Source organism: Bos mutus, chromosome 14 (genome assembly GCF_027580195.1).
Source record: "Bos mutus isolate GX-2022 chromosome 14, NWIPB_WYAK_1.1, whole genome shotgun sequence".
Lineage (NCBI taxonomy): Eukaryota > Metazoa > Chordata > Mammalia > Artiodactyla > Bovidae > Bos > Bos mutus.
The window spans coordinates 72,878,319-72,902,340 of NC_091630.1; positions in this window are offsets into that span (position 1 = coordinate 72,878,319).

Sequence of the window (24,022 nt, forward strand, 5' to 3'; positions counted from 1 at the left end):
TGAATTTGGCAATAAGGAGTTCATGATCTGAGCCACAGTCAGCTCTCAGTCTTGTTTTTGCTGACTGTATAGAGTTTCTCCATCTTTGGTGCAAAGAATATAATCAATCTGATTTTGGAGTTGACCATCTGGTGATTTCCATGTGTAGAGTCTTCTCTTATGTTGTTGGAAGATGGTGTTTGCTATGACCAGTGCAGTGTTTTCTATGACTAGTGTGTTCTCTTGGCAAAACTCTATTAGTCTTTGCCCTGCTTCATTCTGTACTCCAAGGCCAAATTTGACTGTTACTCCAGGTGAAGGAAAATCCTATGGACCAGAGAAGCCTGGTGGGCTACAGTCCACAGGGTCGCAAAGAGTCGGACACAACTGAATGACTTCACTTCCAGGTGAAGTAACTTAGCACGCACATAACCTGAGGTTAAGTGATGCAATGAAATTATGTTTCTCTAAGCCACTCTGTGATTAGTGAATGATTAAATAATGCTATAAAAATTATTCATCCTGATTATTCTTTCAGTTAGCTCCCTTTATAAGAGTTTTCATAGGCATCAGCTCAGCCCAAGCTCCTGTCATGCTTCAATGCACATATGGTAGGGATGACTGTACCCATTAAACTGATGAGATCACTGATGCCAGAGGACATGATGGAATGTGGGAAGTCACATTAATTGCCTTTTACAGGAAGACAGATATGTACATCTTGGACTCCCACATGCCTCCTTCATCAAACTCCCTCTCCCTGGTGCTGACAGACATGACCAATTCATCAAGGCATTTCTCTGCTGAGCCCAGATGTAGCTTCCAAATTTTATATATATCCCTTCAGGCATGACCATCAAATGAATTGAACTGGGCATACACATCAAAATGTACCTGCTCTCTATCTTTGGCATGTTAAGTGATTGCTATTGTGCTGGTGCACTGTATGTATCATGTTATTTAAATCTTTTAGCAGTTAAAATATAACAAGTGACAAAACCAATATTCACACACATTGTTCATTGAATCCAATGTCCTTTTCTGAAGGTAGCCCCTTGTTCAGTTGCTAAGTCATGTCCAACTCTTCAGGAGCCCATGGACTACAGCATGTCAGGCTCCCCCGTCCTTCACTACTTCCCAGAGTTTTCCCAGACTCATGTCCAGTGAGTGAAAGTAGCCAGGATGAGGCTAGAATACAGGTATCATCTCACTGCAGAACTTGCCAGCTATTTTATGGAATAAAAACGTTAACTAAAATGCAAAGTCATATTCAATTTTAATTTATAATTCTTACCTGGACTTTGACGAATAACAATAATACATTAAGAAGAAAATGAAGATATTATATTAAGTACCAGATACACTTCATTTTGCTTAATATATATGCTGTCTCAATTTGCATGCTTCTTAGTAACCACAATGGACACTACACAGGACTGAAGAGTTTTAGATTTGGGGCACGATGGTTCTCCAAGTCAAGGTTCAGCAGATTTCTGATGACGACCAAGAATCCACAATGATGCTGATTCAGCCCAATGAGACTTGCTGTCCTGAAACACTCAGACACAGTTGTCATGAAGGCAGATATGACCTCTAGCTTCCCAGAAGCCTAGTAGAGGTATCTCAGTTGAGATCTTCATTTGGTTGATACAGCCTTAGGCTGCATGGTGATGCACACTATTCCTATCTCAGCATCTAGGATTGTGAAGTTCAAGGGCAAAGAACTAATGAATACTGTGCACTGACTGTGCATCAGGCTCTGTGCCACCTCTTTGGTACAAAAAGTGGTTGAGATGGGATCCATCTCTTGGGGACAAAAGACAAACTGGTTGAAAAGAACACACAAGTAGAATACTCAGAAACCGCAGATTTCTTTGGCTTGAGTCTGCACCACAGTGTACGAGCTCCTGCAGTTGCGTATCAGAACAACAGAGACAGACTAAATTAATGCTATTCCTAACACAGGATTTGTTTATTAAAGTGAACAGAGGTTTATTGCTTTTCAGAGTAGAGAGGTTTTGTGGTTTTGTTGTTGTTGTTTGCTAGGTGGCAGGTGAATTATGAAATAGTATCTTTCCATTGTACCTAGTATTAGAAAAGCATTCATAACTTTTATTCTCTTCATTGCATCTCTTAGTGTAAGATAAACAGAGATTCACCTCTGCCAGTTTAATCTCTTATTGCCTTTAATCCCTTTGAAAATAGCCCCCATGTTTCTTTGTAACCCACCTATTTCCCATTGACCCGTTCCTTCAGAGCTCACAGCTTTCATAACCATGGTAGAAAATTCTTCACTGACTTCTTATGAAAAATTTCCTATTATACTTTCAAATTATCATGCACATATGCTTATTAACACTCACAACTAATAGAACTTTCTATTTATGTTTGTGATTATTGATTATCTTATGACTAACTACTTTCTTTGCTACTATATAACTTTCATGAAAGCAGAGGTTATCTATCTGTTCATCTTCTGTTTCCTAAGTACCTAGTAATCTTGGATATAAGAACAAATAATTTCTAAAAACAATGTATCATTTTATAGCTAAAGAAATAGGTTCAATACAATTATATAGCATGCCACCTGTCACAGAATTCATAAATGCACAGACTGATTTAGAAACCTTGTTTTCATGATGGGCTTCCCCAGTGACTCAGTGGATAAGGAATCTGCCTGTAATGCAGGAGACACAGGAGATGCAGGTTCAATTCCTGGGCCAGGGAGATCCCCTGGAGAAAGGTATGACAACCCACTCCAGTCTTGCCTACAGAATCTCATGGACAGAAGACTCTGGTGGTCTACAGTCCAAAGGGTCCCAAAGAGTCAGACAAGACTGAGTGACTAAGAACGCATGCACATTTATGTAACTCAAAAAGTCCAATTTTCTACCCACCCTTACATAATTGTGTGTTCCTCTAATTATAAGAAAGACACAATCTCCATCAGGATTGTGTGCCAGATCAGGAGAGAAAAATGGACTAGCTGGTGTTTCTAACTATGGTTGGCATCTGGGTCCTTATTCTTAGTTCATGATGTGCAGAGAACGTTTCTCTTTCTGGCTAAGTGTGAACCTGACATTTCCCAGTAAGACTGGGACCAGGAGAGAGATGTATGTCCAGTGGAATGTAGAAATCATGTCCTGAACTGCCAGCCAACTCCTATGATATTCTTATTAACTCTCATATTCTCTCTCCTCTGCCCTGAGGTGCTTTTAATAGAAACGCATCACTCTAAGATGGCAATGATACTTGGAGGGAAGGAAGTCAGATTTCTTTGTCATCAGTCAGAATGTATCCTCAGAGAGTGTCTGAGTGCAACAGGGTAGAGGATTGAGCTGGCAGACTTGGGAACCAGGCAGTACAGAGTTTCACATAGTAAACCCTTACTGTGTGAGTGTTAGTCTCCTAGTCATGTCCAGCTCTTTGAGACCCTATAGACTGTAGCCTGCCAGGCTCCTCTTTTCATGAGACTCTCCAGGCAAGAATACTGGAGTGGGTATCCATTCCCTTTTCCAGGGGATCTTCCCGACCCAAGGATCGAACCTGGTCTCTCACATTGTAGGCAGATTCTTTACCTTCTGAGTTACCATGGAAACCCAAAACACTTCCTAAACATTAGCAAATATTAACAAAACCTCTGCCATGTCTTCAGCACCTTATTTGCAAGCTGGGAAAGCACATAACTATCTCATCCAGTCGTGCTGTTTAATACAGCGAGCAGTAGGCATGACAACACAGGTGAAGCCTTGGACTGAGGCTGGCACAAGTAGTGACCCAAAGATGAGTAGCTATGACCTGGGTCTTCTTGCAGACCAAGTAACAGAGCCTGGCATCAAGACTGGCTTTCATTTTCTCTCCTAATGATCCTATTGTGAATGCTTAAACAATAACATTTATTTCTTCCTGAGGCAATGTGGACAGATTTAATATCACTTCAAGGCTTCCTGGTGGCTCAGATGTTAAAGAATCTGCTTGCAATGCTGGAGACCTGGGTTCAATCCCTGGGTGGGGAAGATCCCACTCCAGTGTTCTTGCCTGCAGAGTTCCATGGACAGAGTAGCTTGGCGGGTGACAGTCCATGCAATCCTAAAGAATCGAACACAACTGAGCGATTAACACTCTCACTTTTCACACTTCAAGGCCAGCATAACTTTTCAAATATCCAAAACTGGGTATCACCTGGTGGAGGTGAAAGATGGTGGGTGCTAGCATGTCAACAATCATGGTCCTTTGCTTGTTTCCCACAGGACAGAGCAGTGTTCAGCCTGGAGATGGTGTTCTCTTTTCAGAAATGTTCATACTTGGTCCCCGTTTTTTTTCAAAGAGTTGCTAACTAGACCAAGTGCTAATAAAGTACTTAATATTTCTGGACATAAAGACAAGAGAGGATACCACATTTTTTCAAGTCCCTTGAATGTCTCAGGGAGCTCTACTAATGGTTGTTAGAGCACATCTTTCTATTATATGTGTTCAGTCGTCTTTAGGAAAGAGATACCATTATTTCTCATTGTTACTGAAACATCTCAAAAAATGCTTCTTAGCAGACACCCACATCCTCTAAGATATCAGAACTCTTTCCCTCAACTCACCCATGGCTGTCTTTACATTCATTCATCCACCTGCAGTTCAACACAACAGGTATTAATTAGGTTCTCATTGCTTACTGGAGTGTCTTAGGAAGGTTTGAAGCCAGACAGAAATATGACCTTCGGGTTTCTGACACTCAGTTCAGTTCAGTTCAGTTCAGTCACTCAGTTGTGTCCGACTCTTTGCGACCCCATGAATCTCAGCATGCCAGGCCTCCCTGTCCATCACCAACTCCTGGAGTTCACTCAAACTTATGTCCATCGAGTCAGTGATGCCATCCAGCCATATCATCCTCTGTCGTCCCCTTCTCCTCCTGCCCCCAATCCCTCCCAGCATCAGAGTCTTTTCCAATGAGTCAGCTCTTCACATGAGGTGGCCAAAGTACTGGAGTTTCAGCTTCAGCATCATTCCTTCCAAAGAAATCCCAGGGCTGATCTCCTTTAGAATGGACTGGCTGGATCTTCTTGCAGTCCAAGGGACTCGCAAGAGCCTTCTCCAACACCACAGTTCAAAAGCATCAATTCATCGGTGCTCAGCCTTCTTCACAGTCCAACTCTCACATCCATACATGACCACTGGAAAAACCATAGTCTTGACTAGATGGACTTTTGTTGGCAAAGTAATGTCTCTTCATTTGAATATGCTATCTAGGTTGGTCATAACTTTTCTTCCAAGGAGTAAGCGTCTTTTAATTTCATGGCTGCAGTCACCATCTGCAGCAATTTTGGAGCCCCCCAAAATAAAGTCTGACACTGTCTCCACTGTTTCCCCATCTATTTCCCATGAAGTGATGGGACTGGATGCCATGATCTTTGTTTTCTGAATGTTGAGCTTTAAGCCAAATTTTCACTCTACTGAGATGAAAAAAAAAAAAAAAAAAAGGAAAGGAAAGAAAATGAGACAAATGAGAGGCTTGGGAGAAAGCAGGTGGATGAGATATCATGTGGAGTTTGAGGTCTTAAAACTCTTGCCTGGAAAATCCCATGGACGGAGGAGCCTGGAAGACTGCAGTCCATGGAGTCGCTGAGGGTCGGACACGACTGAGCGACTTCATTTTCACTTTTCACTTTCATGCATTGGAGAAGGAAATGGCAACCCACTCCAGTGTTCTTGCCTGGAGAATCCCAGGGACGGGGGAGCCTGGTGGGCTGCTGTCTATGGGGTCGCACAAAGTCGGACACGACTGAAGTGACTTAGCAGTAGCAGCAGCATAATGAGTACAGTTCCATAGAACTGTAGCTCAGAAGAACAATTTGAATCTTTTTTTTTTTTTTTGCAAATATATATCTGATTAATATGTGGTGTCCATAATATATATGCAAATCTTATAACTCAGTGGGAAGAAATAGACATTCCAATAAATAAGTAGCCAAAATATTTGAATAAACACTTGACTGAAAATAACCCAAGGATTTTGAATTTTAAGGAGCAAAAAAAAAAAAAAAAAAACTGCAGAGAAAACTGAATGAAGAACTGAAAGTTATACTAGCGATAGACTACCTGACCTGCCTCTTGAGAAACCTCTATGCAGGTCAGGAAGCAACAGTTAGAACTGGACATGGAACAACAGACTGGTTCCAAATAGGAAAAGGAGTACATCAAGGCTGTATATTGTCACCCTGCTTATTTAACTTATATGCAGAGTACATCATGAGAAACGCTGGGCTGGAAGAAGCACAAGCTGGAATCAAGATTGCTGGGAGAAATATCAATAACCTCAGATATGCAGATGACACCACCCTTATGGCAGAAAGTGAAGAAGAACTAAAGAGCCTCTTGAGGAAAGTGGAAGAGAAGAGTGAAAAAGTTGGCTTGAAGCTCAACATTCAGAAAACCAAGATCATAGCATCCAATCCCATCACTTCATGGCAAATAGATGGGGAAACAGTGGAAACAGTGGCTGACTTTATTTTTCTGGGCTCCAAAATCGCTGCAGATGGTGACTGCAGCCATGAAATTAAAAGACATTTACTCCTTGGAAGGAAAGTTATGACCAACCTAGACAGCATATTAAAAGCAGAGACATTACTTTTTCAACAAAGGTCAGTCTAGTCAAGGCTATAGTTTTTTCCAGTGGTCATGTATGGATGTGAGAGTTGGACTACAAAGAAAGCTGAGCACAGAAGAATCGATGCTTTTGAACTGTGGTGTTGGAGAAGACTCTTGAGAGTCCCTCAGACTGCAAGGAGACCCAACCAGTCCATCCTAAAGGAGATCAGTCCTGGGTGTTCTTTGGAAGGACTGATGCTGCAGCTGAAACTCCAATTTTTAGGCCACCTGATGAGAAGAGCTGATTCATTCGAAAAGACCCTGATGCTGGAAAAGATTGAGGGCAGGAGAAGGGGATGACAGAGGGTGATATAGTTGGATGGCATCACTGACTCAATGGACATAGGTTTGGGTGGACTCTGGGAGTTGGTGATGGACAGGGAGGCCTGGTGTGCTGCAATTCACAGGGTTGCAAACAGTTGGACACGACTGAGTGACTGAACTGAACTGAACTCAGTCTTCCAATACTTCTTGTATGTGTGGAAGGTTACCTTTCTCATCGCCTGTCATTGCAGCGGTTCCACGTGAGTAGTTCTTGGCACTTGTTTTCATCAGGAGGTGATGTGCATACTTTCAGCTGAAACTTTTAGGATCTGGTGCTTGATTTTCCATCCATGCTCCCTTTTTATGCTGCTTGGGATGGAAGTCACACACATTTGAAGCATACCTTTGCACAACAGAGTCACCACCTGCAGACAGCTTGACCATGAGTTGGCTGGACCTACAGCACATATTGGGAAAGCAAGGAGTCAGTTTTTGTCGTGTGAGTCCATTAGAGTTTGATGTTGTGTTATTGTTATGTGTTATTGTGCTGCAGAACAGCCTCTCCTGACTGATACAACACCTTTGCAACAACTGGCGTTAGGCTTCCAGATCTCAGGGACTCCAAAAATAAGCATTGGCCCAGCCTGAACTACTAAAGGAAAATTCTAGTATCAGCACATGTCTTCAGCAGAAGACAGTGGAGTAACAGGTGCTTCAGACCACAGCGGGTGGGAAGAATATTTGGAGCTAGTTTGAGAGGACGTAAGTACACTGTTGCTGTTAGTCACTAAGGTGTGTCTCTTTGTGACCCCATGGGCTGCAGCATGCCAGGCTCCTCTGTCCTCCACTATATTCCAGAGTTTGCTCAAATTCATGTATGCTGAGCACAGATGAAATACTCCTGGGACTCCTTGAGCTTGTCTGTTTTCCACAGAGGGAATTGTTAATAATAATTAGAAATTGTTCTTATGCAATCAAATATTTGAAGTGGCAGGATCCTTGAAGAATTGGATCTAGTCACCAGCAAGAAGAAGAGTAACTTCTGAATAACAGAATTACTTCAAAGGAAAGGATGTTCCCATTGAAAACAACTTAGTAGATTACTAATATGGAGCTATATATGTGAATGTATATATATATATAATATGTGTATTGTGATGTAATATTGTGATGTGATTAATGTTGTGATGTAAATTATGTTTTACAGCACATTTAACATTTTAAACTTTTTTTTTTTTTTTAAGTTTCTGTTGTCCTGATTGTGTTAATACATGTGTCACGATACTTAGCATCCTGGGGATTTTGCCATGAATGACTTTTTCTGTTCCTAAACTGGGGACTCCTTGATGCAGAATATCCTTTATGATGACCTCTTAAGGCTTTTCCTTTAAAAGCTAAGAGGCACTGAGCCCTAAGTAAATGGCTCCCCTTTCCTTTCTCCTGGACTCCATTCTATTCTCTTTTCTTAGAAAGGAATATCACTTGCTGTTGTGTTCCTGTCCTCAGTGAGTTTTTGCATGCTGAACTACTAGGTAAATCACATCTAGATTTCAAAGGCAGCTCAGACAGTAAAGAATCTGCCTGCAATGCAGGAGACCTGGTTCAACCCCTGGGTCAGGAAGACTCCTGAGAATTAGGGAAGGGGATGGCTACCCACTCCAGTATTCTTGCCTGTAGAACTCCATGGACAGAGGAGCCTGGTGGGCTACAGTCCATGGGGGGTAACAGAGAATCTCTTTTTCTAACCAATGACAAATTTAGGAGCAAAGGAATAAGGAGTAATAAAAGAGTGACCTTGATGTGGCAAAAGAGCTGCTCTTTCTGAGATTTTTGTTGCAAAGAAAGAGGCTGAATGAGAGGCCAGTGGTCACCAAGAATTATTCATTCATGGAAGGATAGTGATCTATCCAGAAGTGTAGCCAGTGGCAATGCAGCTAATTTTAATTGTGTTATTAGTTGCAAACTAATCCATACAGGGAATACCTGGATAATTTTATATGATTTCAGTGATAGCTAATATAATTTGCCCTGAAATCTATTAAGTAAAAATATAATAATTTGTAAGTACAAAACTGGTTATTTGTTGTTCTGTCTATTCGACTTTAATCAGTTTTCAATTCTTTCCCATTTAGGGAAAATGTTTTCGAACTGCAGGCATATATTTACATAACACATGCAAAGAAACCCTGGAAAACAACCACAGAAAAAACCTTAACAGAAATTAAATAAGGTTAAAATTTCCTATGGAAAGTGTTAAGTAGCAGTTGTAAAAACAAGTCAAACCAGAAACAAATGAAATTCATCCAGGTATCCTTGAATATAGGGAAAAGATACATTAATTCATAAAGGGGAAATTTAGCTTACTGTATGCAGAATTTTGGATACAGGAAACTTAGGTAAAATGAGACATAATCAAAAGAAAGAAAGTCTCCTTTTTTAGAATTCAGTATTCTGTCTCCAAATAGGCAAGCTGGAATCAAGATTGCCGGGAGAAATATCAATAACCTCAGATATGCAGATGACACCACCCTTATGGCAGAAAGTGAAGAGGAACTAAAAAGCCTCTTGATGAAAGTGAAAGAGGAGAGGAAAAGTTGGCTTAAAGCTCAACATTCAGAAAACTAAGATCATGGCATCTGGTCCCATCACTTCATGGCAAATAGATGGGGAAACAGTGGAAACAGTGTCAGACTTTATTTTTTTGGGGTTCAAAATCACTGCAGATGGTGACTGCAGCCATGAAATTAAAAGACGCTTACTCTTGGAAGGAAAGTTATGACCAACCTAGATAGCATATTCAAAAGCAGAGACATTACTTTGCCAACAAAGGTCCGTCTAGTCAAGGCTATGGTTTTTCCAGTGGTCATGTATGGATGTGAGAGTTGACGCTTGACCATGAGTTGGCTAATCCAGCAGTACATATTGGGGAAAGCAAGGAGTCGCGTCAGGAGTCCATTTTTTAGAGTTTCTGATGTTGTGTTATTGTTATGTGTTATTGTGCTGCAGAACAGCCTCTCTCCTGGACTGGATACAACACCTTGCAACAACTGGCTGTTAGGCTTCATGATCTCAGGGACTCCAAAATAAGCATTGGCCCAGCTCTGAACTAATAAAGGAAATTTAGATCAGCACATGTCTTCTGTGTAGAAGACAGTGGAGTAACAGGTGCTTCAGACCACAGCGGTGGGAAGAATATTTGGAGTTAGCTTGAGAGGACAATACTGTTGCTGTTAGTCAAGGTGTGTCTCTTTGTGACCCCATGGCTGGTGGCATGCCAGGCTCCTCTGTCCTCCACTATATTCCAGAGTTTTGCTCAAATTCATGTATGCTGAGCACAGATGAAATACCCTGGGACTCTTGAGCTTGTCTGTTTTCCACAGAGGGAATTGTTAATAATAATTAGAAATTGTTCTTATGTGCAATCAAATATTTGAAGTGGCAGGATCCTTGAAGAATTGGACGAATACCAAAAAGAAGAAGAGTAACTTATCAACAGAATTACTTCCAAAGGAAAGGATGTTCCCATTGAAAACAACTTAGTAGATTAATAATATGGAGCTACATATGCATCGTATATATATATATAATACATGTGTATTGTGATGTAATATTGTGATGTGATTAATGTTGATGTAAAATTATGTTTTATTGTTATTACTTAACACTTTAAACTTTTTTTTTTTTTTAAGTTTCTGTTGTCCTGATTGTGTTAATACATGGGTCACGATACTTAGCATCCTGGGGATTTTGCCATGAATGACTTTTTCTGTTCCTAAACTGGGGGACTCCCTACGCAGAATATCCTCATGATGACTTAAGGCTTTTCTCCTTGTGCTGTTAAGAGCACTGAGCCCAAGTAAATGGCTCCCTTTCCTTCTTTCCTGACTCCATTCTATTCTCTTCTAGAAAGCAATATCACTTGCTGCTGTGTTCCTGTCCTCAGTGAGTTTTGCATGTGCTGAACTACTAGGTAAATCACATCTAGATTTAAAGGCAGCTCCAGACAGTAAAGAATCTGTCAGTAATGGTGAGACTCCATTCAACCTCTGGGTCAGGAAGACTCCTGAGAATTAGGGAAGGGGATGATACCCACTCCAAAAGTATTCTTAAGTTTCAGAGAACTCCATGGACAGAGGAGCCTGGTGGGCTACAGTCCATGGGGTAAACAGAGAATCTCTTTTCTAACCAATGACAAATTAGAGCAAAGGAAATATGAGAGTAATAAAAGAGTGACCTGATGTGGCAAAGAGGCTGTTCTGGAGATTTTTGGTTGCAAAGAAAGAAGCTGAATGAGAGCCAGTGGTCACCAAGAATTATTCATTCATGGAAGGATGCGATCTATCCACAAGTGTAGCCAGTGGCAATGCAGCTAATTTTAATTGTGGTGGAAAGAAACCCAGGGCTGATCTCCTTCAGAATGGACTGGTGGATCTCCTTGCAGTCCAAGGGACTCTCAAGAGTCTTCCAACACCACAGTTCAAAAGCATCACCCTTCAGCACTCAGCCTTCTTCACAGTCCAACTCACATCCATACATGACCACTGAAAAACCATAGCCTTGACTAGACGGACCTTTGTTGGCAAAAGTAATGTCTCTGCTTTGAATATGCTTTACACTTGCCACACCTCGCATGATTTCTAAATCCATGTGACACTGAAGTTGCTGACTCTAACACCTCACTCGCCGCTGAAGGGAGCCTAGGTAAAGCGGCAAAAATGAGAGCCTCTGTGCTTGGGGGTGGGGGGAAGCTGGCATGGTGGTCTCGATTTTTCAGGAGCAAACTTTATGAGTCCACTCTTGTATCTCATCTCCCCATACCTAGAAAAACACTAAAATCCTTCATGGTGATGACTGTTTCTCGTGACTACAAAATCACAAAACTAGTGTCCTCTGGGAAAAGCACAATATGTGCTTGACTGCATGTACTCTACTTTAACCAAAATCTCATATATACCACCTTTCCTGTCGCTTAAGCGTCTCAGAGCTTCTGATGCTGTTCTCATTGCAGTCCTCATTTTTACCTCAAATGACATACCCTAACTCACACAGCTTCACATTGGGCACTTTTTAAAAGTTGAAGGTATTACGATATATTATACTCCTTGGATGTTGATAGAGCATTATTATTAAGAGTGGTCTCAAGACCTAAAATTGCTGGGGAAAGGAGTTTGGGAGAACTTATCTTTTCCGTTAATCCAGTTCTTGATTATGCCAGGTAAATCATATCCTCTCATTATGTCTATATCAACTCGGAAATTTCTTATTTAAGATTCTTCCTCATAACATGCAAGAGATTATAATCTGATTTTTGAGTCAAATCTGTAACTGCTTTAGTATATTTATATTTCTTAACCTTCTGCAATGAAACTGCTATTGAGGAAATAAATAGACTTCTGGAGGTCCAGGTTACAATCTTTGCCCCAGTGCAGGGTGTGTTATTTCAATTTAATGAAAAGATAATATCTCACATGCCTTGCAGCCAAAAGCAAAACATAAAACTCAGCAGTATTGTAACCAATTAATCAAGACTTTTAAATGGTCCACATTAAAAATATTTTAAAAATGGAAATACAAGGAATTATGTAAAACATGCTATATTATGTCACAATAACCACAAAGAGTTCTGCAATACATTCATTCCTTTAATAAGGTATTCATAGCCTTTGCTTGCAGGCCTTACTAACAAGTGTCCTTGACCTACTTTGGGTAGACTAAAAAGACAGCTACCTGGGGCTCAAGCGGTGATTCTGTCCAGCCCCTGTGAGTCCTTCCCAGCACAATGAGAACTGCTCTGCCCTGCCCAGCCATCAGCGCTGGGTGGGTGATATTTTCCTATCCAGGTGACTCCACAGCTCAGTCTCTTGTCGTGACAATCTGATAACCTTCTTTCTCTTCGCGCAGAGAAGCAGGACAGGCAGGACTGACAGGAGAAAATGGATCCTGACAAGGCACTTTAAGGTTTTCAAAAGGCTGGATTTCATTCAGGGCCTGATGTTCTCAGATCGATTTACACCCTCCATTATGACAAACTGTGAGTCTGGCTGTGGAGGTTTCATCTTCCTTCTTCTGAGAGGCCCTTATGAAATATTTATGAGTTTTCTGACAATATCGATGCTGCAGCTGAAACTCCAATTTTAGGCCACCTGATGAGAAGAGCTGATTCATTGAAAAGACCCTGATGCTGGAAAAGATTGAGGGCAGGAGAAGGGGATGACAGAGGGTGATATAGTTGGATGGCATCACTGACTCAATGGACATAGGTTTGGGTGGACTCTGGGAGTTGGTGATGGACAGGGAGGCCTGGTGTGCTGCAATTCATAGGGTCGCAAACAGTTGGACACGACTGAGCGACTGAACTGAACTGAACTCAGTCTTCCAATACTTCTCATATGTGTGGAAGGTTACCTTTCTCATCTCCTGTCATTGCAGCGGTTCCACGTGAGTAGTTCCTGGCACTTGTTTTCATCAGGAGGTGATGTGTATACTTTCAGCTGAAACTTTTAGGATCTGGTGCTTGATTTTCCATCCATGCTCCCTTTTTATGCTGCTTGGGATGGAAGTCACACACATTTGAAGCATACCTTTGCACAACAGAGTCACCATCTGCAGACAGTTTGACCATGAGTTGGCTGGACCTACAGCACATATTGGGAAAGCAAGGAGTCAGTTTTTGTCGTGTGAGTCCATTAGAGTTTGATGTTGTGTTATTGTTATGTGTTATTGTGCTGCAGAACAGCCTCTCCTGACTGATACAACACCTTTGCAACAACTGGCGTTAGGCTTCCAGATCTCAGGGACTCCAAAAATAAGCATTGGCCCAGCCTGAACTACTAAAGGAAAATTCTAGTATCAGCACATGTCTTCAGCAGAAGACAGTGGAGTAACAGGTGCTTCAGACCACAGCGGGTGGGAAGAATATTTGGAGCTAGTTTGAGAGGACGTAAGTACACTGTTGCTGTTAGTCACTAAGGTGTGTCTCTTTGTGACCCCATGGGCTGCAGCATGCCAGGCTCCTCTGTCCTCCACTATATTCCAGAGTTTGCTCAAATTCATGTATGCTGAGCACAGATGAAATACTCCTGGGACTCCTTGAGCTTGTCTGTTTTCCACAGAGGGAATTGTTAATAATAATTAGAAATTGTTCTTATGCAATCAAATATTTGAAGTGGCAGGATCCTTGAAGAATTGGATCTAGTCACCAGCAAGAAGAAGAGTAACTTCTGAATAACAGAATTACTTCAAAGGAAAGGATGTTCCCATTGAAAACAACTTAGTAGATTACTAATATGGAGCTATATATGTGAATGTATATATATATATAATATGTGTATTGTGATGTAATATTGTGATGTGATTAATGTTGTGATGTAAATTATGTTTTACAGCACATTTAACATTTTTAAACTTTTTTTTTTTTTTAAGTTTCTGTTGTCCTGATTGTGTTAATACATGTGTCACGATACTTAGCATCCTGGGGATTTTGCCATGAATGACTTTTTCTGTTCCTAAACTGGGGGACTCCTTGATGCAGAATATCCTTTATGATGACCTCTTAAGGCTTTTCCTTTAAAAGCTAAGAGGCACTGAGCCCTAAGTAAATGGCTCCCCTTTCCTTTCTCCTGGACTCCATTCTATTCTCTTTCTTAGAAAGGAATATCACTTGCTGTTGTGTTCCTGTCCCTCAGTGAGTTTTGCATGCTGAACTACTAGGTAAATCACATCTAGATTTCAAAGGCAGCTCAGACAGTAAAGAATCTGCCTGCAATGCAGGAGACCTGGTTCGAACCCTGGGTCAGGAAGACTCCCTGAGAATTAGGGAAGGGGATGGCTACCCACTCCAGTATTCTTGCCTGTAGAACTCCATGGACAGAGGAGCCTGGTGGGCTACAGTCCATGGGGGTAACAGAGAATCTCTTTTCTAACCAATGACAAATTTAGGAGCAAAGGAATAAGGAGTAATAAAAGAGTGACCTTGATGTGGCAAAGAGCTGCTCTTTCTGAGATTTTTGTTGCAAAGAAAGAGGCTGAATGAGAGGCCAGTGGTCACCAAGAATTATTCATTCATGGGAAGGATAGTGATCTATCCACAAGTGTAGCCAGTGGCAATGCAGCTAATTTTAATTGTGTTATTAGTTGCAAACTAATCCATACAGGGAATACCTGGATAATTTTATATGATTTCAGTGATAGCTAATATAATTTGCCCTGAAATCTATTAAGTAAAAATATAATAATTTGTAAGTACAAAACTGGTTATTTGTTGTTCTGTCTATTCGACTTTAATCAGTTTTCAATTCTTTCCCATTTAGGGAAAATGTTTTCGAACTGCAGGCATATATTTACATAACACATGCAAAGAAACCCTGGAAAACAACCACAGAAAAAACCTTAACAGAAATTCAATAAGGTTAAAATTTCCTATGGAAAGTGTTAAGTAGCAGTTGTAAAAACAAGTCAAACCAGAAACAAATGAAATTCATCCAGGTATCCTTGAATATAGGGAAAAGATACATTAATTCATAAAGGGGAAATTTAGCTTACTGTATGCAGAATTTTGGATACAGGAAACTTAGGTAAAAATGAGACATAATCAAAAGAAAGAAAGTCTCCTTTTTTAGAATTCAGTATTGGAATATACCCTAGAGCTAAAAAAAAAACAAGAAGAGTTAATATCAGAACTAAAGCTAGTAATAATAATAATAATGGTAACTGACTAATGCAATCAGTGATATATTTATATTTTAAAATTTAATATTTATTTACAATTTAACAGACATTTGTTAGGCAAATACTAAGCTCTGGAGACTCTCTCTCTATATATATATTTTTTTCTTTCTAAATTTATAGCTCATTTAATCCTTAAGTAGGTAAGTAAGTTCAGTCACTCAGTCGTGTCTACTCTTTGCAACCCCATGCATGCCAGGCTTCCCTGTCCATCACCAACTCCCAGAGCTTGCTTATACTCATGTCTTCCAGTCGGTGATGCCATCCAACCATCTCATGCTCTGCCGTCCCTTTCTCCTCCCGTCTTCAATCTTTCCCAGCATCAGGGTCTTTTCCAATGAGTCAGTTTTTCACATCAGGTGGCCAAAGTATTTGAGTTTCAGCTTCAGCATCAGTCCTTCCAATGAATATTCAGGACTGATTTCCTTTAGGATGGACTGGTTGGATCTCCTTGCAGCCCAAGGGACTCTCAAGAGCCTTCCCAGCACTATAGTTCAAAAGCATCAGTTCTGTGGCACTCAGCTTTCTTCATAGTCCAACTCTCACATCCATACATGACCACTGGAAAAACCATAGCCTTGACTAGATGGACCTTTGTTGGCAAAGTAATGTCTTTGCTTTTGAATATGCTATCTAGGTTGGTTAAAACTTTCCTTCCAGGGAGTATGCATCTTTTAATTTCATTGCTGCAATCACCATCTGCAGTGATTTTGGAGCCCCCCAAAATAAAGTCAGCCACTGTTTCCGCTGTTTCCCCATCTATCTGCCATGAAGTGATGGGACTGGATGCCATGATCTTAGTTTTCTGAATGTTGAGCTTTAAGCCAACTTTTTCACTCTCCTCTTTCACTTTCATCAAGAGGCTCTTTAGTTCTTCTTCACTTTCTGCCATAAAGGTGGTGTCACCTGCATATCTGAGCTAGGGGAAAGTTAATTGACTGAAACAGAATTAGTCTTATCCTGAGAACCCGGGTCAGTAACTCTTAAAGAGAAAAGGCATTCAATGAATGGGAAGTCTGTTATTCAAACATTCTCAGAAAGAAATAAAGGATTACTTGTGAGTTTGAGCTAACTACGGAAGATGGTGAGGACAAGGAAGCCTGATGTGCTGCTGTCCATGGGGTCCCAAAGAGTAGGACACAACTGAGTGACTGAACAACAACAACAACAACAACAAAATACAATATATGTGGCCCCACAAGGCCGAAGAAGTAGAATACTCACTGTGGTCTGGAAAATTGGGAGAAGCTGCATGGAGGGTGGAACTGAGGATTGACTGCAAAGGATAGAGTGGGATTTATTAGATGGAGAGGAAGGGAAGGATGCAAGTGCTCAATGGATATTCTGGGGCTCACTGGTACAACTCAGACCCAACGGAGAGTGATCTAAAACGGGAAGAGGCATACTAGCACATTAAAGTACACCAGCCCTTTAGCAAGATTTCTGTGCCCACCTAGGTCTCAAGCATAACAGTGGAGGGAAGTACAGTGGCCACTATACACAGTACAAATTGCGTGTGTTTGTATAATCATATACCCTTTGTATTATGCACATATACAAATGTGTATAACATGTATACACTACATATGTTATGCTAATCACATTACATAATAAAATGTATGTTAATACATTATATAATAAAATATACACAAAATACACAATATGTGATTTAAATATCAAACTATTTTGCACTGAAATTATATGCATATGTGAATATGTATTGTCAGCTACAAATTGGCACTTGCCATTTACCTCTGCAAGGATTAAATCATGTGACACTGAAGCTGCTGACCTCCAACACCACTGAAGGAGCTCAGGGTGGAAGCAAAAATGAGGAGCTCTGTGCTTGGGGGGTGGGGGGAAAGCTGGCAGGACAGGTCTCAGATATTTTCAGGAGCAAATTTTATGAGTCCAATTCTTGTATCTTGCATCTCCCCATACCTAGAAAAACACTAAAATCCTTCATGGTGATGACTGTTTCTCGTGACTAGCAAAACTTCACAAAACTAGTAGAAACCTTCTGGGAAAATATGTGCTTGACTGCATGTACTCTACTTTAACCAAAATCTCATATATACCAATCTTCCCCCTTGCCGCTTTGGAGCAGTCTCTCAGAGCTCTCTGAGATGCTGTCTCCCAGGCTGCAGTCCTCATTTTACCCCAAATGACACTTAACTCACAGCTCTCACATTGGGCACTTTTTAAAAGTTGACAGTATTACGTATATATTTATACCCTTGGATGTTGATAGAGACACATTAAGAGTGGTCTCTAAGACCTAAAATTGCTGGGGAAAGGAGTTTGGGAGAACTTATCTTTTCTCCAGCAACTTTAGGTCTCTTGATTATGCCAGGGTAAATCATATCCTCTCATTATGTCTATATCAACCTGAAATTTCTTATTTGGGAAAAGATTCTTCCTCATAACATGCAAGAGATTATGTCTGATTTTTGAGTCAACTATAACTGTGTTTTCTTTGGGCATATTTATATTTTTCTTTAACCTTTCTGCAATGAAAATTGCTATTGAGGAAATAAATAGGGACTTCCCTGGAGGTCCAGTGGTTACAACTTTGCCCTCCAGTGCAGGGTGTGTTATTTCAATTCTTGGTCGGAAAGATAATATCCCACATGCCTTGCAGCCAAAAAAGCAAAACATAAAACTGAAGCAGTATTGTAACCAATTCAATCAAGACTTTTAAAATGGTCCACATTAAAAAAAATATTTTAAAAAATGGAAATAAATAAGGAATTATGTAAAACATGCTATATTATGTCACACAACTTACAAAGAGTTCCAGCACACATTCATTCCTTTAACATGTATAATATTCATAGCCTTTGCTTGCAGCCTTGCTACCGTGTCCTTGACCTACTTTGGGTGTGAGACTAAAAAGACAGCTACCTGGGGCCTGCGAAGGATTCTGGTCCAGCCCCTGTGAGTCCTTCCCAGCACACAGAGAATCCGTTCTGCCTGCCCAGCCATCAGCGTTGGGTGGGGTATATTTTCCTATCCAGGTGACTCCACAGCTGCCCTTGTCGTGACAATCTGATAACCTTCTTTCTCTTCAAGTGCAGAGAAGCAGGGACAGGCAGGATCAGATAGGAGAAAATGGATCCTGACAAGGCATTTTAAGGTTTTCAAAAGGCTGGTCTTCATTCTAGCCTGATGTTTCATCGGGATTTACAATCTTCCATTATGACAAAATCAAAGGAGGTCATTTTGTGAGGTTTTATCTTCCTCTTCTTCTGAGAGGCCCTTATGAAACATTTATGAGTTTTCTGACAATATCAAACCAAGTTTTCTCTGCAGCTCTGTCTTCACAAGCTGTGCCCTTCAGAGGTGCAGCTCCTCGCAGTCCACAGTGGGTGTGCTCTGTGCTGCCTCTTGAGGTTCACTCATTCATGACCATGGTTTGCTTTTCTGCAAATCTCCCCATGGTGACTACCAGCCTTCTGAGACAATGGGTGCTAAATTGGTCAAATGGAGTGGCTTCATTTTGGAAAGCAATTTTCTGCAGCAATTACTTATTTTGAAATTAACCCCAAATCTGAGATGGCAGGCACATACTGAGGTATAAACTGAAATCTAAATTTTGTTTCTTGTTCCTTGCATGTCCTAAGCTGAGATTCAGCTCTTTTCCATCTTAGCTTCTTCAACACAAAATTAAAGCTGCCAGATTTTTGCTGTTAAGTGGAAATAAGACATTAGCAAGAATCTTATAAACACTTCAGAGCTACTTTTTTATTAGCTTTTAATTTGTGTATAGTTGCTTTACAATGTACAGCTGTACAGCAAAGTGAATCAGCTATATGTATACATATAGCAAACCAGTCAATCCTAAAGGAAATCGGTCCTGAATATTCATTGTAAGGACTGATGCTGAAGCTGAAACTCCAATACTTTGGCCACCTGATGTGAAGAACTGACTCATTGGAAAAAACCCTGATGCTGGGAAAGATTGAAGGCGGGAGGAGAAGGGGACAACAGAGGATGAGATGGTTGGATGGCATCACCGACTTGATGGACACGAGTTTGAACAAGCTCTGGGAGTTGGTGATGGACAGGGAAGCCTGGTGTGCACAGTCCATGGGGTCACAAAGAGTCAGACACGACTGAGCAACTGAACTGACTGACTGATCTCCTCTTTTGGGGATTTCCTACCGCTTTTTGTCACTAGTGAGTACTGAGTAGTCTGTGTATACAGTAGATTCTCATTAGTTTTCTATTTTACACATACTAGCATATATACGTCAGTCCTAATCTTTCAATTCATCTGACCCCCTCTTCCCTACTTGGTATCCATACCTTTGTTCTCTATGTCTGTGTCTCTATTTCTGCTTGGCAAATAAGTTCAGTACCATTTTTCTAGGTTCCACATATAAGCAGTATAAGCATATAAGAATATCTGTGTTTTTGTCTTTCTGCTTTACTTCACACTGTATGACAGTCTCTAGGTCCACCCATTATCTCTGCAAATGGCACAATTTTGTTCCTGTTAGGGCTGAATAATATTCCATTGTATATATGTACCACATCTTCTTTATCTACTGCTCTGTTGATGGACATTCATGTTGCTTCCATGTCCTGGCTATTGTAAATAGTGATGCAATGGACATTGTGGTGCACTTTTTTTTTGAATTACAGTTTTCTCCAGGTCTATGCCCAGGAGTGGGATTGCTGGGTCACATGGTAGATCCATTTTTAGTTTTTTAAGGAACCTCCATCCTGTTCTCCATAGTGGCTGTATTAATTTATAATCCTACCAACAGTGTAAGAGGGCTCCCTTTTCTACATATCCTCTCCAGCATTTATTCTTTGTAGATATTTTGATGATGAGCATTTTAACTGATGAGAGGTGAAACCTCATTATAGTTTTGATTTGCATTTCTCTGATAATTAGTGATGCTGAACATCTTTTCATGTGCTTGTTGACCATCTGTATGTCTTCCCTGGAGGAATGTCCATTTAGGTCTTCTGCTTATTAGGTTGTTTGTTTGTTTTTTTTTTTGATATTGAGCATATTTTGGAAATGAATCCCTCATCAGTTGCTTTGTTTGCAAATGTTTTCTCCTATTCTGAGGGTTGTTTTTTCATCTTGTTTATGGTTTCCTTTTGCTATGCAAAAGCTTTTACATTTAATTAGGTACCATTTGTTTATTTTTATTTTCATTACTCTAGGAGGTGGGTCAGAAAAGATCTTGCTGAATAGCTACTTAAATATAAAAAAGTTATCAATATTACTGACTTAATTTTGCAAACATAATAATAAACATATTATTTATCAGATATCAGGCCCTTTGCATCTGCAGTGCTACAATTATAAAGATGAATATGGTGACAGATAACTTCAGATCTCAGATAGCAAACATAGAAATAATGTGTTAAATAATAAAATAAGTCAGGTATACAAGTCAATAGAAAACTATTAGCAAACTGGTATAAGAGGAAAGAAAAATAATTTAAAAACTAACTGAGCATCTACTCTGTGCCAAGAAATTAAAATATTATTTCATTCATTTCATGTAATCATTAAATCCAGTGGTTCTTGTTATTTCCATTTTATAGATGAAAAAGGCTGATGCTTTTTGAAAAGATTTGAAAGATTTGTTTGAAAGATTAAACAACCTGCCTGACATGGCACGACTCATAGGTGTGTGAACAGAATTTAAATAATTTATATACAACTCCAAGCACACTTTCTCCATCACACTATGTAATGGGGTTTGTTCACACACACACACACACACACACACACACACACCCAGAGGCTACATTAATTAATATAAATGAAATATGGATAAAACATCTTACTAAAGAATTGTAAGTTAAAAATGGAAAACAAGTGTGCTCAATTCAGTTTATTATCCAGCTCCAGAGTCAAATGGAAAATCAACCAAGTGAAGAATCAATCAACTGGGATCTTAACATACTGAAATGGTTTTCTTGAAAATTCATGTAATTACTTTTAATTACAAAATGCCTTGAATTTTGATTTACAATTATATGTGGGTGTTTTCTCCTTTTTTTCTTTTTAATTGTTCTGCATGCATATTAAAGTGCGGGCTTTAAAGCACTTATAGAAAATTTAATGCTTCCTGTTTCTTTAAGATGAGGGATGGATAAAATTGAAGCTGCTGGAGTTCTCAACACTGTGTTAAGTCATTACTGTAAACAACTATGAAAACTTGATGTGTTATAAGAAAACATAATAGCAATTTAACAGTGCTAAGTTTTAAAACAGGAAGCGCATCTCAAATAAATGAACCCTATTGTAGCTGATTGTCTTTTCCAAAGAACAAACTGGAATAGATCCCTCTTACAGGTTCTTTTACAGCTTATTGCTGCCAGCCATATGTTAAGGTGACATCCCATACATTTAAACCTGGCTGGACACTTGTAACTGACTTGGCCAAAACAGTATGTCAAAAAGAACCTTATAGAATGTCCAAAGCTAGGCCAAAATACGCCTTATACATTTCCCTAGGTTTTTGTGGAGACTGTTGCTTTAAAACTCAGCTGCCATTCCGGAAGAAATCTCCAGAAGCCCTTCCCAGGGCCTGCATAGGAAGAAAACAACATGCCAAGCCACATTCTCAGCTGGGCTCCTAGGAGACGGCCGGCACCAGCTGCCTAGCTTAGTGCGTGCGCCATCTTGAAAACGGAGTCTTCGTCCACCAGTGTTGCCAGGACTGATGTTTTGTAGAGCAAGATGAGTTTCTTCCATCAAGTCTTGCCTAATTTGTGATATGTAGGCAATCTAATTAGTCATCTCCGTTCAGTTCAGTTGCTTAGTTGTGTCTGACTCTTTGTGACCCCAGGGACTATAGCACACCAGGCCTCCCTGTCCATCACCAACTCCCAGAGTTTGCTCAAACTCATGTCCATCGAGTCGGCGATGCCATCCAACCATCTCATCCTCTGTCGTCCCCTTCTCCTCCCTCCTTCAATCTTTCCCAGCATCAGGGTCTTTTCCAATGAGTCAGCTCTTCGCATCAGGTGGCCAAAGTTTTGGAGTTTCAGCTTCAGCATCAGTCCTTCCAGTGAACACCCAGGACTGATCTCCTTTAGGATGGACTGGTTGGGTCTCCTTGCAGTCCAAGGGACTCTCAAGAGTCTTCTCCAACACCACAATTCAAAAGCGTCAATTCTTCAGCACTCAGCTTTCTTTATGGTCCAACTCTCACATCCATATATGACTACTGGAAAACCACAGCTTTGACTAGATGGACCTTTGTCAGCAAAGTAATGCCTCTGCCTTTTAATATGCTATCTAGGTGGATCATAACTTTTCTTCCAAGGAGTAAGCGTCTTTTAATTTCATGGCTGCAATCACCATCTGCAGTGATTTTGAAGCCAAAGAAAATAAAGTCTATCACTGTTTCCATTGTTTCCCCATCTATTTGCCATGAAGTAATGGGACCTGATGCTATCTATGATCTTAGCTTTTTGAATGTTGAATTTTAAGCCAGCTTTTTCACACTCCTCTTTCACTTTCATTGAGGTTCTTTAGTTCCTCTTTGCTTTCTGCCGTAAGAGTGGTGTCATCTGCATATCTGAGGTTATTGATATTTCTCCTGGCAATCTTGATTCCAGCTTGTGCTTCACCCAGCCTGGCATTTCACATGATGTGCCCTGCATACAGGTTAAATAAGCAGGGTGACAATATACAGCCTTGATGTATTCCTTTCCCAATTTGGACCAGTCTGTTGTTCCATGTCCTGGTGCTTTAAGCCACTAAATCTTCAGGTGGTTTGTAGCATAACTATGAATAACCAATTTGCTTCTCAAGAGAAGTGTTTGCAGATACTCTATGCATAACCATAATATCATCAATTTAGTTTTGTTCGCTATTTATTGATTATATGTATTGCTGTTTGTTAAGTTGCTAAGTCATGTCTGAGTCTTTTCTACCCCATGGACTATAGCCCACCAGGCTCCTCTGTCTTTGAGATTTCCCAGGCAAGAATACTGGATTGGGGTGCCATTTTCTTCTCCAGGGGTCTTCCTGACCCAGGGATTGAACCCATGTCTCTTGCATTGGTAGGCAGGTTCTTTACCACTGAGCCACCTGGGAAGCCTGATTGTATGTATATGCTTCATAAATGAGGTGTTAACACGGATTAGGCTTACTCCAGGTGAAACCCAGGTTCTAACATTGTGTCCAGTAAGTGTGTTCAGAGACTGGTTTACATTCATCCTTGAAACATTATATACTGGGAAACAGTTGTTCTGGTAAATATGATCAGTTATTAAGAAATGAAGGGTTCTGATGGATGCTAGATTTAGGAAGGACTGGGGGAATCAGAATATGTCATCTCATAGTGATCTATGAGAAATCCTATTGGGGAAGACTTTCTTTTGTTGAAATGTAATTTTGTTGAATATTTGAAAATATATATTTGATCAAGAGATA